This window comes from Lontra canadensis, unplaced genomic scaffold, assembly GCF_010015895.1.
Source record: "Lontra canadensis isolate GAN:19392208 unplaced genomic scaffold, GSC_riverotter_1.0 scaffold35, whole genome shotgun sequence".
NCBI classification, from domain to species: domain Eukaryota; kingdom Metazoa; phylum Chordata; class Mammalia; order Carnivora; family Mustelidae; genus Lontra; species Lontra canadensis.
Window position 1 is genome coordinate 1,693,536 of NW_022631029.1, and position 14,466 is coordinate 1,708,001.

Genomic DNA, 14,466 nt, shown 5'->3' on the forward strand with positions numbered 1-14,466 from the left:
GCGGGAGAGCGACAGCTGGAGACCGCATGCCTCCACTCCATCTGTCACATTCATTCCTTCTGGTCAGTGGTGCACAAACAAATATTTGTTAAATTAGCACCCGTGTTTTTGTGATGGCCTAAGATGGCTCTTAATAAAGGTCGCAATTCAGATCATGTTTCTCTCCTGCTCAAAATCCTATTATGGCTCCCCAGTGCCCTCAAGAATAAAACCCCTCCTCCTGCAGGTCCAGCCCAGTCCTGGCTCTGGCTTCCATGCACACCCTCCTTCCCTCTGCTCCTGCCACCCCTGCCTCTTTGCCCCCAGCTTGTCTCCCCTGCACCCTTTGTACATGCAGGTCCCTCTCCCGGTGTAGCGTTCTCTTGGCTGCCTTCTTGACAGCGACAGGTCAACTCAAATGGCACTTTCCCCTGCCACTCCAGCTTGTCCTTTGTCCCACATTCTTCTGTGCTCCCCATCTGCCTTAGAAGGCACCCAAAGGCAGGGTCCCCTGTCTGGTTTGTCAGGGCAGTATCCCCAGGGGGCACCCAGCTGTCCTGGGCTGGGACAGGGCTCTGCGGACACGCCCACAGGTTCTGCCAGTCATCACCACAAGGGGGCGCCTAGAGGTCATAAATCAAACTTAGGACTGGGCCACTGGGAGAGGTAGGCAGGACAGACCCTCTCTGAACCCAGGGGCGCCCCAGTCCCCTCGTAGCCCTCCTGGAGTTCTCACTGCAGCCTGCCTATGACAGATGTGCAGACGGAGGCTTGGAAAGGTCACAGAAAGATTACGGGTTCTGAATGTGTCCCGATGGCCCAGGGAAGCCTTCTCAGACCCTCTGGAAGAAGCTAGGGAAGCTGCAGATGTGGGGCTGGGGGGACTGGGAGCCCTGACCTTGGGGTGGGGACTGTGGTCTCCACTGGCCACTCTGTCCTGGCTAGAAGGACCAACTCATGACCAGCCAGGGGTCAGGCTGACCCTCCCCAAATCAGGGAAACTCCACTCAGGTTGCCCAGTCCCTGCCTGAGCCCTGCAGTCCCCACGGTATACAGAGGGAACTGAGGCACAAAGACAGCCCAGAGCAGTCCCCTATTCCCAGTGCTACCCACCCACCTGCTCTAGCTGCCCTCTGGGGTGGGGAAGGAGGACTGGGGAGAGAGAAGGCAGGGTGACCCTCACCCACTTTCTTCCAGCTCCCTATTCAACAAATAGGGAACAGGATCTGTCCCTCACCCAGGCTTTCCCGGGGTCCCCAGACCAAAACTGAGCCCCACAGACCAGCTCCCCTTGCTGTGTGACCTCGAGCAGGCTCCTTGCCCTCTCTGGGGCTGTTTCCACATCCATGCTGGGACTTCTGCAGGCTAATTGGTTAGAAGAAAAAACTCTCTTGAAGAAGGAAGTTTCAGGTTGCTGTCAATCAGGTGGGAGCTGTTGGGTCGCCCTCTCTAGGGGCCACGATCCTTTTAGAAGGCTCGAAGACCACGGTGGTACCGATCTGTCATCGTTTTTCAGCTGAGGCAAAGTTCACATGACATACAGTTCACTGTTTTAAAGTGAGCAATTCTGTGGCATTTAGGGCATTCACGATATTATGCAACCACCACCTCTATCTCATTCCAGAACATTCTATCACCCCACAAGGAAACCTGGTTCCATGAGCAGTCCCTCCCCGCCCTCCTCCCGCCGCTCCCCAGCAGCGGCCAATCTTCTTTCTGCCTCTGCGGCTTTCCCTCCGCGGGACACTTCGTGTAAGTGGAATCATATGGTATTTGTGTTTTGGGACCCACTTCTGTCACCCAGCGAAGTGTCCTTGAGGTTCATGCATATTGTAGCACATGTCAGGGCTTTCTGTGGCTGAGTGATACACCGCTGTGTGGACCTGCCACGTTTGTTCACCTGCCCATCCCCTGAGGGACACGTGCGCTGTGTCCACCTTCCAGCGACCGTGACTAGGGCTGCCGTGAACATGGTGTAAAAAATCTGTTTGTGTCCCCACCTTTGGGATATATACTTGGGACGGAAATTGCTGATTATATGGTAATTCGGGCTTAATTTTTGAGGGATATCCCTGATTTTTATAAGGTTAAAAGGTCATGGCACCTGGGAATACCAGGCCTGGAAATTTCTGGCAAGTTTTTTTGGATGAACTCTTTCCTCTGCACCCACCTGCCTCTCCCATCAGCCCCCGCTCCACCCTCAGTGACCACGGCCCCTCCTCCTAGTGACCCCAGCCGGCCAGCCCCCACCCCCACCCCCCACCCAGCGACTACACAGTGCTTCACATCCACACACCAGCACACTTTCTTTTTTTAAGGTTTTATTTATTTATTTGAGAGAGAGAGAGGAGGCAGGGGGAGGAGCAGAGGGAGAGGAACAAGTAGACTTTGCGCTGAGGGCAGAGCCCGATGGAGGGCTTGATCCCACGACCCTGAGATCATAATCTGAGCCGAAGGCAAACACTTAATGACTGAGCCACCCGGGTGCTCACCCACACACTTTTAATGCTACTGATAGTTGATGTATTTAAAGTCTACCCAGTTGTTTTTCGTTTAAGTGGGTCTGTATATTTACTTTCGGATTGAGATTAAACAGGCAACAAGATGTGCCTGCTACTCCCATCTTGTATGAAGCCTGACGCGTGTTTACCTCCATGCGTTCAGGTCGACACAGAACACCCCACCCACCCCTCACCCCGGGCCGCACACCGCAGGCTCCCTCCCGAGCTCCCTGAGCGAGCCAGGTGCTGTCAGCCATCCCCATCGCTCGGTCTCCCCTGTTCCTGAATCCAGACAAACGGAATCCCACAGCGTGTCCTGTTCCGGATCTGGCTGCTGCTGCTCGGCTATGCCGGTGAGATTCAGCTACGTCGTCGGGGCGGGGACTTGGGGACTGGGACTACGCTTGCTCCATCTCCTCACCAGCACTCAGTGTTACCAGCCTTTTCCGCGGCAGCCCCGCTGCGGGTGCTGGGGTTCGTAACCCAGTGGGGTGCCGACCGCACCCCCTCTGTCGAGCCGTCCCCTCTGCCCTTGGCTTCTGAGCCACTACCTCCTCCCGCGGTTTCCTCCCACGGCTCCTTCTCCGTCCCGCGGGTGGATCCGTTCTCCTCTCGACCTTGAAACGAGGATGGCTTCAGGTCCTCCGGCCTCCCAGGAGAGACCACAGGCAGCCGGGTCCCCAGAAGAACTCGGTGTCTTTACTGGCACCCTGCTCCTCCTCCTCATTCTGACGGACCTCTCCTGCTTCAGCGAGCCCGGCCCGGCTGTTCCACCGCACAAACGGGAAACCGAGGCTCACCTTCCCCCGTATCAATCAGCGCTGCTCCTGCTCTTTCCACCTCCTGAATCTCACCTCCCCACCCACTGGCCGGCTTCTCCCCTCCCCTCCCACCTCACCCAGCTTGAGTCCCTGCATTGGATGAGCCCAGCTTCTGACAGCTCCCACCCCACCCCCCAGCCCTGCCTGTTGGCACTCAACGCTTCCGTTGGCCACCAAAGGGAGGCTCCTTAGACCATGAGGGGCCCGGCTCACGGCGTTTCACCAACTCTCCGGCCTTTGTCCCCTGACCAGGCCCAGACCCACAGGCAAGTCCTCACCCCACCTGACTCCTCTGCCCTCTCCAGCCCCTCCCTCACCTTCATTCATTCAGGTATTTATTGAGCACCTGCTGTATACTGAGTCTGGTTCATAATGCAGGGAGGCAACTAGACCAGACAAAACCCCTCCCCTGGGGCACAGCAGGGTGGGAGTGACAGTTATCTCCACGCTCCTGCATGTGGGGGCTGATGGGGTACGAAAGGCCCGGCCCTGGCACGCACTCCCTGTAGAGACTGAGGCTTGGGCAGAGGGGATGGCTGAGACTTGGAGTCCGGGGTTGGAGCCAAAGAGGGTTTTGGTTTTCACAGCTTCCCCTGGCAGTTGATGGGAGAAAGGAGAGCTCAGGCAGGAGGGAGGTCGGGGGCCAAGGGCCAAGGGCGATGGAGAGGAGAGGTCAGATTCAGGGTGTGGCCAGAGAGCCGGGAAGGCTTGTGGACAGCGGGTTGTGGGGTGGCCTGGGGGAGCCTCCCACACCCTCTGGGCAGCAAACACATCCGACCAGGGGATTCGTTTCCTCAAAATTGCCACATAGACACGTGGGCACCCATGGGGGAAACGTGCACGCAGGGAGGCACACAACACAGCTACACAGCAGCACATACACACACAGAAAAATGTACATCCCCATGAGTTGCCTACAACACAAACACAAAGAAACACGTAACAGACATGGATACAACGCACAGACACACAGGCTTGCTTTCAAAACTGGCCTCTGAAAGGACAGTCGTATCAGCCCCTCCCGCTTCTCCCCACAGGGCCCCCAGCTTCCCACTCAGGGCCAGGCCGGGTTCAAGTGTCTCTGAGTCAGTCACACATCCCTCTCTGTTCCTCAGCCCCTGCCCAGTCCTGGCCACACGAGGCATAACATGCTCGGTCCAACACACGGGGGTCTCCTTGGGCCACACAGCAGGTGTGGGCAGGGGAGTCAACAGTGCCTACTGAGCAAAGGGGTCTTGGTCCCCTAAGTGTCCCTTCCCTTGCTGCTGCTCTACTCTCCTACCCACCAAGCAGGGCTCCCTCCTCCCCAACTCCTGACCCCAGCCTGGCCTTACTCCTTGACAGAGATAGACAGATGTTCCAGCTCCGAAGGGTCAGGGATGAGCAAGAGGAAGGGCTGGGGGTGCCCAGTGGCAGAGCTAGAATCGACCCAGGAGATCAGGGAGGGCTGCCTGGAGGAGGAGGCGTTAGTAATGGGTTTTTTGCAAGTTGAACTGGAGCTTGCCAGGGGGCTGGGGAATCCTCTAGTCAGAGGGACACCCCAGCAACTTCCTCTAGAGCAGTCTGAGCCCACATCAGTTCCAGTGGGAAGGATCATCAGTCTGGTTCCCCTTTTTTTCAATTGTGGTGAAGTACACAAGCTAAGAGTCACCATCTTCAAGCACAGACTCCAGGGGCATGAAGTACCAGTGTGTCGTTGTGCGTCCTTCACCACCATCCATCTCCGGAACTGGGTCATCTTCCCAAACTGAAACCTGTGTCCATCAAACATGAAGTCCCCGCCCGCTCCCCCCAACCCCTGGTGCCGGCCATCGATGGTCTCCAAAGCAGATGACTCCAGGGACCCCCAGTAAGGGCAGTCATACATATTTGTCCTTTCGTGACATGATTTTGTGACATGATTTTGTGACATGATTTCAGGCAGCTCAAGCCATCCAGGTGCACCCACACTGTCGCCTGTGTCAGACTGTCCGTCCTTGTAAGCCTGCATAATATCCCATCCCATGGATAAACCACGTCCTGCTCACCCATCCATCGGCTGCAATTCTATTTTTTTTTTTTGCAATTCTATTTTTAATTTTTGAGGAACTGCCGTAGGATTGGCTGTTTGCTTTAAAACCAGTGTTTCTCAGTCATCCCATCGAAGACCCACACAGCCCTCTCTGTCCCTACCTGTCAGAAAAGAGGGGGTTCCCCTCTGCTGAGCCCCTCACTTGTTTCATTCATCCCTCAGATCTACTCTGAGAGGCCGGGAGCACTAGACAGCCCATTTCAGAGAGATCGGAGACCAGAGAGAAGAAAGGACATACCCAGTGTCACTCAGCAGGGACTGGCCTGTCCCAGCTCCTGAGACCCAAGGCCTAGGAGCTCCCTCTCTCCCCGCCAGAGCCCAGAATACTCCCAGCCCCTTAGCGGTTCCTTCACAGCCCGGCCCCCCCGCTCTGCCTTCGCTCAGACACTGAGAGCATTTCCCATCCCACTCCTGGCTCTGCTCCCTTCCAAGAGAAACAGGTTGCAGCTGGCAGTGCGTCCCAGAAGGCCCTGGGCGGCAGGAGCCTGGCCACGTGAGTGGGTGCGTGTGGAGGCGTGTGATCCCGTGTTGACCCCTACCACACCACTGGGAAGGGAGGGGCTGTGGGTTCTAGATAAAACGGAGGGGGCCCCAGACCTGAGTGGGATCTGGGCTTTTGGGCCTCAGTCCACCATGTGGGAAATGGGCTCAAGTGGCCCTTGCCTCTCGAAGAGGCTTCCTCAAGGGGATTTGGGGGACAGTACAGGAGGGGCCCCGGTGGGCTGGGAGAGCTGACGCACACCGAGGCACTGGTGTCAACACAGCCATTATTGGAGCAGGGCTAGGACACCACCCAGCTCCAGCAACGGGCCTTCCCCATCAAGCACTGGTTGCGTGTGACCGGGGGCCCATCCTACCCGCAGCCAAGAAAAAAAAAAAGAAAAGTCAGAGAGTGCAAAGGTTCACCATTTAAAATGTCTAAAACTACCCAGAACCCACCCCTGAGAAATTGCCACACATTTTTTTCAATCTTTTTTTTTTAATTTAGGTGAAATTCACATCACATGAAATGAACCATTTTATGTTATTATTTTTTAAAGATATTTTATTTATTTGACAGACAGAGATCACAAGTAGGCAGAGAGGCAGGCAGAGAGAGAGAGAGAGAGAGAGAGGAGGAAGCAGGCTCCCCGCTGAGCAGAGAGCCGGATGCCCGGCTCGATCCCAGGACCCTGAGATCATGACCTGGGCCGAAGGCAGAGGCTTTAACCCACTGAGCCACCCAGGCGCCCCTGAAATGAACCATTTTAAAGTGGACAATTCAGTGACATTTTGTGCGTTCGCAAAGCAGTGAACTACCCCCAATATCTAATTCTAGGACATTTCCATCGTCCTGAAAGAAGACCCCCCGACCCTGTCAGCAGTCGCTCCCCGTCACCCTCCCCCAGTCCCTGGGAAGCCCCAGTCTACTTTCTCCATGGATTTGCCTGTTCTGGAAGTTTCATACACATGGGATCATGGTCCACGTGGCCTTCTGTGTCTGGCTTCTCTCACTGAGCTTGATGTTTTCAAGGTTCATCCTTGTTGCAGCCTGTGCCAGGGCTCTGTCCCTTCTCATGGCTGAGTACTATTCCACCGTTCGGTGGCCTGTTCTGTTTATCCATCCCGGACGATGGACGCTTGGGCAGTTTCCGCCTTCAACTGCTGTGAGTCATGCTGCTGTGGATATTCACATACATGTATTCGTGTGAGTCCCTCTGACACGCGGTTTTTATCCTCCCACCAGGAGGGAGCTCAGGCCCCAGGAGACAGTGCTGATTTATTGAACAAAGTTCCACGTTTTGCTCACATCTCTGGAAAAACATTAAAGAGACTCCAGCCAAACATGCCCTCACCTCCTTCCCCACAGACCCTTCCCATGTTGTGCACAAAAGCCCCAGACCTGAGCCAGTGAGGGAAGGACAGGGTAAGCCCCCCCTTGGGGCCTGGGGTCTTTCGAGTGAACAGTCCTGGGCCCCGACACCTTGGGGTTCCTTGGCCTCTCTGAAGGCAGCGAGGGTGTGGACAGCCTCCCTGAACCCACAGGGCAAGACAGAGGCAGGGCCAGAGACCCTCTCTCAGACCCTGGCCTGCACCCAGGGACTCACCTTTGACCCCAGTCTCTTCCTTCCCAGTGGCTCTGGTCAGAGCCCCAGCCCCAGCCACCAGGGCCTTGAGGTCCTCTCCTGCCACTGCAGTAGAACTGATGTGACAGAGGGGAATCTGAGTGTGAATGAAAAGAATAATGTTTAATTTCAGCACATCAATTTGTAAAACAGTGTAGGTATGGTGAATTAACAGGACACAGAAGGGCGAGAAAGTGCATCATGCTTACACCGAATTAAGCATGTGGAGTTATCAAGTAGGCCATTGTAATCTAAATAAAATCGATTTGAAATCTAGAAAGCCCCCAAGGTCCCGGGGCCCCAGCAGAGAGGGGACATGTCTCCCCCTCCAGGAGCTCGGGTCTTGGGCAGCGGGTGTGGGAGGAAGAGTTGGGTTTCAGAAACACAGTGTCATTTCCTCTGGGAATCTGAGTTTCTTCTCGGCAAACCAGGGAGCGTGGCGCTTCTGACTTCAAGCCTTCGCTCACACTGTTCCCTCAGCCTGGCCGTCCCTTCCACGAGTTCTGCCTGGGGAGCTCCTACAGATCCGTTAAGCCCCAGCTGTGACTTCCCTCCTCCAGGCAGTCATCCTAGATGGACATCTGGATCCCTCCAGCCGAGCCTGGATGGTGCAAGGCTAGGGGGTGTCTCTGTTGAGCTCTGTCTTCCCCAGACACAGGGATTCTTGAGGGGCCAGCCTGAGGGATCTGGGGATGGGGAGTGTTGCAAGAAACTGGAGACACCGTCATGCCCACTTAATGGATGAGAGTAATTTTGACAGGGGCCCAACTGCCCAGGGTCACAGAGCCATTTAAGCCCAGATTCACAACTCAGCTCTGGAGTAGTTGGACTCCGAGCACAGTGCTCCTTCCCGAAACTTGTGTGTTGGCTGAACAGCCCATCACCTGCCAGGGGCTGCTCGCCCTGACCCCCTCCTGGGTCCCTGCAGCTCCTGTTTGGTCCAGAACAGCCTGTCCTCTGTATGTGTGTTGGGGGGGTCTGTCCTCCCAGTGGCCCTGGGGTCAGAGATAAGGCCACCGGGCCCCACTATCGGCAGGAAACATCTTGGCAGGACAGGAAGCCACGGCATTGGCCAGCCGCACCCTCGCCTGCCCTGGCCTATCGGCGGCCAGATATTTTGGGAGCCACTATATAAACCCGGACTCAGCTCCGAGCTGTTCCCGGGGGAAGCCTGAGCCTTCACGTTCCTCGCGGCCCCTGCCACCAGTGAGGCTGCGGGGACACGGGCACCTAGGGGCCGCAGAGCGGTGGGGGCATGTGCCGGCCCAGTGCCGCTGTCCACTGGAGGCCCCCCACTCTGGATCCAGAAGACCCCTGTTCGGTCCTGGAGCAGCCACTTGCTTGCTGAGCAACTCTGGGCAAGCGTTCTCACCTCTCTGTGCCTCAGGTGCCCGTCTTCACAGCCTTCCCTCGGTCCTGTCCTAGGGAACGCAGACATGCCTCCTGAAGCTTCTGGGCCTGACGAGGCCCCTGCTCGCACCCACCTGGCAGGGCCCAAGAATATGCATTTTAGACTAGCCGCAGACTGAGATCCTCACTCAAGCTCAAGGACATACAACTGTTCCAGCCTCTCCGCTCCTACAGGCTTCTCACCTTCCCCGGCCCAGCCCCCAGCCAGACCCAACACAAGGGCTGGGGCAGAGAGACCGCATTATAAGGATGTGGCTGTAGACATCTTCGTCTTATGGGGCAGAGAACTGAGGCCCAGAGAGGGGAAGGGATTTGCCTGAGGCCACACAGCAGAGCGGAAGCAGGGCCACATCAGAACCCAGACCCTGGGTCCCTTCCCGCATCCCATCCCCCTTAAGTGGGGGCTGGGAGTGGACGGCAGCTCCAGGGGTCACAGGCCAGCCAGGGGCAGGCCTGGGATTCAGACCCGGGTCCACCTGCTGCTCACCCCCACCCTTGGTCGGCCCAGGATGGAGGCATCCTGGGCCCAGTTGCTACTGCATGGGGGGCTGAAAAACAGGCACATTTCACCTGGGACAGTAAAAGTGAAACGCAGAAGTGAAATAAAGTACTCAAAGAGCTCAGTGGGGCTCAGAGTCGGCTCCTGCTCTCAGACCCTCAGCCTTTTCCTGGTGAGAGGTGAGGGGGTGGGACAGCACGCCAGGCGGGGGAGACCAAGCGTGGTTATGTAAATGGCTGGCCCAGCACCTGCGGGCCACCAGTCAGTGCAAGTGTCGGAGCATACCCAGCCGTCCCCACCCCGGGCAGCTGCAGCCGGCGAGAGGGAACGGCCGTGCCAGATATAACCCGACCTGAACTCCACCCAAAGCCGGAGCTCCAAGCCAGGCCTATGTCTGGAGAGTTAGTTTTGGCTAGATGACCCGGGCAGGTCATTCCCAGTTTGGGGTTTCATCTCCCCCCAGGAAGGTCTCAGTGTGACTAGGTGTCCCCAAAGTCCTCCCTGCCTACCTCTCTGAAAGGCCTAGTGGGGAACAAAAGGCAAAGCTGTCCCGTCTTGGGCAGTCTGGGTTCTGAGCTCCTGCTCAGTTTGCTGCCAAAGGGGGCACGGGGCTGGCATCTCTCTCCTGACAGGTTGTTCACTACTACTCGAAGCAGCCTGCTTTATGGTCTAGAAATTGGCTGATGAGTGTCGGTGGTTCCCTCTGAATGGACCCCCACCCCACCCAGCTCTGCCACTGAGCCACCTAGAGCAGGTGACAAGGACCTGGGCTATCTTTGTCTAGGGAAACACCTTGAAGCCTCCAGGACTCTCTCCCAGGGTCTGGTTCGGAAGCGTACACACTCACACACACCCCATGTGAGGTGGTTGGTGGTCTTTCTTGAACCCTCTGCCATATGTCTACCCACTTCCAAACTGGCAGGGGCAGTTGTCTGCGTGCTCTGACCCACCCAGCATAAGGAAAGAAATCACCTCCCTCAATCTGGAGTTAATCTTCTATTAATGCAACCCGGGAACCCAGCAGCTTCTTGAGTAGCTCTGTCACAGACAGAGGGGCCCCTCATGTAATCATTAATCATCAATTCAAAAGGGAGCTTTATCAGGAGAGGGTGAGGCTGGGAATGTTCTGTTTCTTGATCTAGGTGCTGGTTAGTTACATGGGTGTGTTCACTTTGTGAAAATTTAGTAAGCTGTACATGGAGGATTAGGCACTTTTATGCCCTATGTTATTCTTGAATAAAAAGCTTAAAAAGAAAAGGAATGAAGGCAGTCTGACATCCGACCAGAACTGCGGGCAAGCAGGCAATAAGCAGATCGTTTGGAGACATGGGTGGATGAAGGAAGAGCATCCCCGGCAACAGGCACAGCAGGTGCAAAGGCCTGGGGTCCTGAGGGAGCCTGCTGTGTTTAGGGATCTGGCAGAGGCTCGGGTGACCCAGGTGGAGGGCAGGGACTGGCCATGTGGAGCCTCTGAAGCCACAGCGAGCAAGGGACACTACTCTGAGACCAATGTGATGCCATCAAGACCTTTAAGTAGAGGCCGATGCCATGGGGTAAACACGTGTAAAGGCCATGAAAGTCACAAATAGGAGCAAATGAAAGGTGCTCATGGGGGAAACTAAGGCCCACCGAGGCCAGGCTGCTCGGCTCAATGTCAGGTGGAGCCTCCCAGGGCCTCTTTCTTTCTGGCTTGACACCTTCATGCAACAGAAACCCCCCTGGGTTTGAGTCTCAGTCCTAGCTCACTGGCCCCTGTGTCCTCCTCTGGGAAATGGGGGTCTGGGAGGGGGAAGGGAGGTCATCTCCAGCCCCACTGCAGGGGCGCTTGGTGGGCAGGGGTGCAGAGGGCCCAAGGTCGCCCGGCTAGCCCAGGGAGCATTTCAGAGCCCGGGACCTTGGGGGTGGCTATTCCGAGAAGCCCGCAGCTGAGGAAGAAACCCTTTGCCCGCAGTGGTGGCGATGGTGGTAGTACCCTCTGTGCAGAGAGATTCTGCACAGCGGGGAGAAGGTAGGAGTTTTGAAAAGAAGACATGTCCCAAGGATGCAAATTCAGGCCTATGGAAGCAAAACCGAAGCAGAGAAGAGAGACTGACGGAGGTGACTCGAGCCAGGGGATGCCCACCTTGTGCAGAGCAGGGGGGCGCCCAGCACCAAGTGGCCGGGACTCTGCCCCCCTCGCCTGGCCCCTCGCTGTGGCCCTGGAACCCGGCCGTCACCCTCCCTGCACTCTCCACAGTCACCTTGCTCATTTGGTTTCTTCTGTCCGCTGGCCATCGGCCATCAGCCATCAGGAGGGTGAGACCTCTTTGGCTGGTTCCCCATCCAATTTCCGGATCCAGCCTGGATCCTGGCACCGGGAGGTGCTCAGTAAATATTTGTTGGCTGAATAAATGGTGGCAGGTCAGCTCCCTCTCTTATCTCAAGGGGGGTTTATCAACCTGGGCTCAGCACCATGGCCCAAGCCCAGAGGCCACCCTGGCCTCAGAAGTCCAGCCATCAGATTTCTAAGTCCTTTAGTTGTCAGCTAAACTCCGGGTCTGGGGTGACACGACTTATGGGGGTTCCAGGAGATCACACAGAAAGCTAGGGACACAAGAAGTGCTCCATAAACGGTCACGGTCAGTGCCCCTGGAGGCCCACCTCGCATCCCTGCTGACATTGGGATAGAGCTCCTTTCCCTCCTCCCCTCCCCATGGAGAAAAAGAGGGCAGAGGCAGCTGTAAGGGCTTGCTGGGGGCTGGCCGGCTCCCCCACCTCAGGCTCTTTCTAAGAAGCCAGTGATGATAACATTCCCCCAAAACAGGAACCGGTGTGCTGGGCCCGGTGTTGCAGAAACCTCCAGCAAGTCTGACCTCCACGCACGGCCTGACCCCACAAGGCGGCTTCAGGGCCCACTGGGCACAGCTTGGAAAGATTTTTATGTAAAAGTGGCCAATGCAAATCCAGGGGCCCAGCGACCTCGAAAGGCCCCACTTCCCCCTTTATCACCTTAGCCTGGGTGGTAACCACCTGGGTGTGGCGGGAGGGAGGGCTGATGGACAGCAGGCTGCCCCCGCCAGGCTGGCTGCCTGCGCCCACCCTGCTCCGAACAGCTCTGAGGGTCCAGGGCCCCAAATCTGCCCCAGTGTCTGGGCCAGAGGGAGGGGGAGGGGACAGTATGTGTGGGCCCCCGAGTCCCCCATTTAGGGGTGATCACAGAGGCTTGCTCTGATTTTTATTTTATCTTATTTTTGTTTAAGTTCTTATTTTCATTAGATTTTTAAAAATGGAGATAAAATTCACATAAGGTAAAATTAATCATCTCAACCATTTCCAAGAGCACAATTCAGTGGCTTTTAGCTCATTCACCGTGTTGTGCAACCATCGCCTCTATCCAATTCCAGAACATTTCCATCACCCCGAAAAGAGACGCTGTGCCCATGAGCAGTCTCCCCACCTCCGCCTCCCCCAGCCCCTGGCAGCCCCCTCCTCTCTCCAGGGACTGGCCTGTTCTGCACACGTCACAGAAATGCAATCCTACAACAGGTGGCGTCCCGTGTCCCGCTTCTCACGCTCGGCACAGTGATCACAAGTTTCATCCACGTTGCAGCGCGTGTCCAGGTTTCACACCTTCTTACGGCTGAGTGGCGTTCCGCGTGCAGATGGACCACACTGTGCTTCTGCTTTCATCCTTTGGTGGACAATTGTCGACAGCGTGAACATGCGTGTTTTTGTGTGGACGTCTGGCTTCCCCTCTTGGATCTACACCAAGACGTGAAGTTCTGGGTCAGATGGTATCTCACACTTGGCTTCTGGAAAGACCGGTAAATTCTTTCGCACAGGGGAGAATCATGCCACATTCTCACCTGTGGTGACGGAGGTTTCCAGCTTCTCCGCCTTCTGGCCAACAATTTGCTCCTGTTTGTCTTTGCGATGACAGCTTTCTAGTGAGTGCGGGCTGTAATCCCCTGTTGGCAGACAGGGAAAATGAGGCTCAGAGAGGCAACCCATGTGCCCAGCATGAAAGCTTAGCTCCCCAGACTCGAAGACGGAGAGTGACGCGGGTGGATCCCCAGGAGAATGGGCAGATGTGCTCCAAACAGCTTTCCTGAGAAATGAATCCAAGCCCTGGATGGGTCATTTCGGGGTGGAGACTCTCCCCCATCCAATGGAACAGAGGCCCAATGGAACCTTGTCGGGGAGCCCAGACAGAACCTCTTTACATGCCCCTGGTGATGGGGTGCTCAGTATCTACAGGGCTGTATCCTGGAGCCCTCCCCCACACACAGCTCCCAGGATCAGGAGAGTCTCAGATGGAGCCTCAATTCTTCCCTGGCCCCCAGGAGCCTGCCCCTGACCTTGGAGACCACCTGCTCGGGGGTCACCTCACCGAGGTCCGTGGACACCACCCGGCCCCCTACTCAAGCACCCTCCAGCTATCACAGCTGGGTCTCCGAAACATGAAATCCATATTTTACAAACAGCTGAGCAACGAAATGCAGCGTGGGGTCCCGCAACAGAAGAACAGCAGCGGCAGAGCTGGTGACGTTCAAATGAAGTCTGGCATCTCGTTAATAGGAACGTTGACTGCGCCAGCCTCTGGTTGTTTCCATTTGACAAAGGTACCCCGACCATGTCGAGCGCTGATGGGGAAGGTTGAAAGGAGCGCATGCAGGGCTCCTGGACTGCCTGCGTGCCCGGTCTGGAAGCTTAAAATGATTCCAAAATAAAAAGTTTGAAGAGTTAGCTGGACGTGAACACACAGCAATACCCAGAATCCTGTAGGGGCAGCAGCAAACCAAAATCTCGAAATACGGGATTCTGGCGCGACTCCCTCGCCTTGCAGTTCCCAAGGGCTCTGTCCCGGCCTGGACCACACACCTGCCTTGACTTCCCCAGGAGTGAACTCTTCCAGCCTCCCACGGACTTCTCCCAACCCGTCAGCCCCCTCCGCTCCCCACACCCCCGCTGGACTTCACACACCTGTTCACAACTATTTACTACGCCACTGTGGGGGTGGAAGGCGTACAGCAGTGGGCAAGACAAGTCGGATTCCTGCCAACTGGGAGAGAAACGATAGATGTACAAACATGCAAATCAC

At 56.3% G+C, this 14,466-nt stretch overlaps 1 long non-coding RNA gene across 1 annotated transcript; it reads right to left on the reverse strand.

Moving 5' to 3' along the window:
- Positions 1-7,132: 7,132 nt before the first annotated feature.
- On the reverse strand, positions 7,133-9,021 carry LOC116874089. The gene is made up of 3 exons (XR_004383924.1): positions 8,850-9,021; positions 7,460-7,574; positions 7,133-7,165 (listed from the first exon to the last, which is right to left on the reverse strand). It is a non-coding gene; the product is annotated as an uncharacterized LOC116874089 (long non-coding RNA).
- Positions 9,022-14,466: the final 5,445 nt, after the last annotated feature.